Source organism: Pseudophryne corroboree, chromosome 8 (assembly GCF_028390025.1).
Source record: "Pseudophryne corroboree isolate aPseCor3 chromosome 8, aPseCor3.hap2, whole genome shotgun sequence".
NCBI classification, from domain to species: domain Eukaryota; kingdom Metazoa; phylum Chordata; class Amphibia; order Anura; family Myobatrachidae; genus Pseudophryne; species Pseudophryne corroboree.
The window spans coordinates 282427897-282432055 of NC_086451.1; positions in this window are offsets into that span (position 1 = coordinate 282427897).

Genomic DNA, 4159 nt, shown 5'->3' on the forward strand with positions numbered 1-4159 from the left:
ATCCCCCCCTTTCATATATATATATATATATATATATATATATATTTATATATATATATATATATATTTATATATATATATATTCTCAATAAAAGAAACCAGCACCTCCACTTAATGCATAATAAATCCTTTATCAAACACATGTATAGAGTGCATAAAACACCAGAGGCATCAAAAAGGGGGGTATCAGAACAAGCACATGGGTTACCTCATGGAAGCAAACTGCGTTGCTCCGTTTGTAGCAGTAGGTCATAATACAAGGCTCTGGTGACAGTTGGTTGGTGAGTCAACAGCTGTTTCGGTGTGCTCAGAAAGGCACCTTCATCATGGACAACTAACCAGTGTAGCCAGTGCGCCCTTTATACCTGCCATGGATGATGTAATAGTACTCACCTGTGCTGCAATGGTGCATCCATGCGTGCGCCTGCCTGGCACTGCCATTGCGTCTGTGACCGGAAGTGACAATTGTCAACATCAGCCAGACCTAGCAACAAGATGACAAACTAATGGCACACAATAAGTACCTTACAATGCAATACAGTATAAACATAGTAACATACGCTATAATAGATACACTAATAGTGTTATAGTGCAGCAAAGACTATGTATTGCAAATAAAGAACAATAATGTTAAGTGTGTACCACCACTCTATATAAACATGGCAAATCTAAATGGCGCACCGGAACATGACAAATACACAAATACACAAAAAAAGAATAGGAAAGTTATGGAATGGACAAATAAATAAACTAAAGAAATAATGAGGTTCCAGAGAGTCTATAGTAAGAAAACCCAAATTACAGGAAGCAACCAAAACCCTGGCCTTCATTAAGGCCATAGGGCGCAACTGTATTCAGTCGTGCTATCCAGTGGGCTTCTCGCTGAAGTAAAATACGGCCGCGATCACCACCGCGCCTAAGTGGGGGAACACAATCTATAGGCATACAGCGGAAATCTTTGATTGTATGTCCACATGTCACAAAATGTTTGGCCACTGGAGGTGTATTAGAATCCAGTGTGATATAAGCCTTTTTAATTGATGAACGATGCATTAAAATTCTCTCCTTTAATTATCTTATCATCTAACCAACGTAAAACAAATGGCAAGGGCAGGATATCAAATAAACCACAAAGCGACTATAACAGTCCAAATGATGTTTTAGCCAGAATTTCTTAGCATTTTGGTGATCAAAAAAGTCTCCTAAAGTCAAAAAGTTGCAGTTTGCACAACCATGGCATCTGAATACCCCCATCTTAGGCTGTAACCAACACTTAGATTTGATAGGACCAACGTCCGATGCTGCTACAATGTACTTAATATTTTTACTCTTCTTGTAGCAAAATAGCGTTTTTTCTTTACACAGATCTCCTATTATCTCATCAGACTGGATTATGTGCCAGTGCCTCAATATCGTGTTATGTATATGATGTGAGGCTATGGAGTAAGTGGAGGAGAAAATCATCCGCTCTGCTTTCACATCCTTCTCTTTAAGGATCAGGGTGTCCTCTCGTTTGGTGTTCAAACATTCTGTGATAGCTTCATTAATTTCACTTCGGGCATTGCCCCTCTGTAAAAAACGTGTGCCCATTTCCTCAAGAGCCTGAGGTAATTCTGTTGGATCAGACATAATACGCACTACACGCACTAGTTGTGAAAAGGGGAGACCCTGTTTCAAAGGGGTAGGGTGAAAGCTATCCACTAACAATAACGTGTTTTGTCAATTGCTTTCCTGTAAACCTGAGTAGATAGATCATTGCCATGCTTTACTATACAAACATCAAGATAATTAACTAAAAAAGTGCTGTAAAAAAATGTAAATCTGGTTTTGGTGTCCAGACTTGAGTGAATCTGTGAACTCAGTGAGGAGCTTTTCTCCACCAGTCCACACCATGAAGATGTCATCAATGTAACAAACATAAAAATGTATAAACCAAGAAAAAAAATTGAATTCGCCATGATATTTTGTGTTTCATATAAGTGCATATACAAATTGGCGTACGTGGGGGTTAAATTGGATCCCATCGCAGTACCACATAACTGCAAATAAAATGAAGTTTCAAACAAAAAATTATTTTCACCTAGCACTATTTCCAGTAACAAAATAAGATATTCAATGTTTGGACCTCCATAGTGTGTACTGGCGGATACCAAGCTCCTGACTGCCTCAATGCTGCAGAATGGTCAATGTTGGTATAGAGATTTGTAATGTCGATAGTCACCAGCAAACTCTCGGGAGGTAAGGAACCCAATCTTGCAAGTCTATTAATGAAATCAGTGGTGTCTCTCAAATAATATCCAGTATTTTGTACCACAGGCTGTAACCAGAAATTGATGTATTGGGATATAGGTTGACACAGGGAACCATAGGATGAAATTATGGGTCTACCAGGTGGGTTAAAAAGTGTTTTATGCACTTTGGGCAAAACGTAAATAAGTGGAGCTATAGGATGTACCTGTGTAAGGAAACGTGCTGTAGGTTCTTCAATCCAACTATTCAATACACCAAGGTTGAAGACAGCATCAATTCCCTTCTTATAGGAATAAGTTGGATCATAAGTAAGGGACTTATAACACTCAATGTCAGATAATTGTCTTTTGATCCCCTGTATGTAATCACATCTATTCAGAAGCACAATACCACCCCCCTTATCGGAGAGGCGTATTATGATATCACTATTGTTTTTAAGGGACATCAGTGCCCGATTCTCATCTTTAGTTAAATTGGTATATGAAACCTTCTGGTTCTGTATAAGGGCAAAGTGTCCCTTTTGACAAGTTTAGAACAAGTTTCTGTAGACGGATTCATACTAGGCGGATCAAAAGTACTCTTGGGTTTAAAGTTCCCTTGTTTAGTAGGAAGTTTAGGATGCTTAGAAAAAAATCCTTTAGGCTAAGGGAGCGAAAGAAGCGATACAGCTCAATTTCAAGTCAAAATATGATTGTTTATACGTCTTGACAAAAGATAGACCCTTGGAGAGGACCGATATTTCTGTCTCCATAGGTTGGTAGCTAGACAAATTAAAAATAACTACTTCCTTCTGTAATTTGTCCCCGATTTTTGTTTTGCCTCGCTTCTTTCCTCCCCTCATGCAGCGCCCTTTCCTGGATGATCTTTGAGTTTGCTCCTTGTGACAGAGCCCTTCTGAAAAAAAGCAGCCGAAGTAGAGGCCATCTGTGAGTGATCCGAATCACTAGCAGAAGTGTGTGTATCAATGTCTGAAAAATTGCGTCCCACCCGATTCGCTCTAGGTCTAGTACCAGTGCACCAATTAGGTCTAAAGTCACCATGGGATAACCAACTATAGACTCTGGATTCCTTATAATCCTCCTTGACCTTCCTGTATTTATTCTTTTTAAAGGCTTAGAAATCAGCATGAAATAAGTCCACAGCACTCTCCAGTCTGGACAACCAATTAACCGATTTATCAGCTTGAAGACTCTCTAAACCTACGTTCTCACAATTTTAAGTTTCTTTATCCAATAACTCCAAATCTGTATTGACCTGCTCTATGACAAGAACCATAAGCTGAAAAGAACAATCATTTAAAATCTGACACCATTGTTTACAGAATAGTGTATTAGATCTGCCTATGGTAGGTTGATTTCTAATATGGAAGCCTCTTGGTCAGGGGCGCAGCCAGATCTTTGTGGGCCCCATAGCAACATTTTGAAGGGGCCTCTATCCCAATGCTTTTAGAGAGAAACCTCTCTGCAGCAGTGGCCACACTTCTTATTGTGCCACATTGCTGTGCACCAGTTCATATTTTGTCACACTATTGTACCTCAACTTTATATTGTGCCGCATTACAGTGCCAGTTCTTATTATGCCAGCCTGTATTACCTCCACTTCATATTGTGCCACAGTTCTCATTATGCCACACTATAGTACCTTCACTTTATATTGTGCCATATTACAGTACCCCCATGCATATTATGTAACATAATGCCCTCCAGTGCATTTTATACCACATTACAATGAGCAGGTCCTGGGGCATAACTAGATATACTGTAGTCTTCATGGCAAAAGTTTGTAAGGGCCCCTATGTACTGTATCTACCAATGGTGAAAAATGTATATAACACATGTAACTTTGACAGGAAAGGTGGCCCCTCTCAGCTCTGGGCCCCATAGCAGCTGCACTCCCTGCACCTATGGTA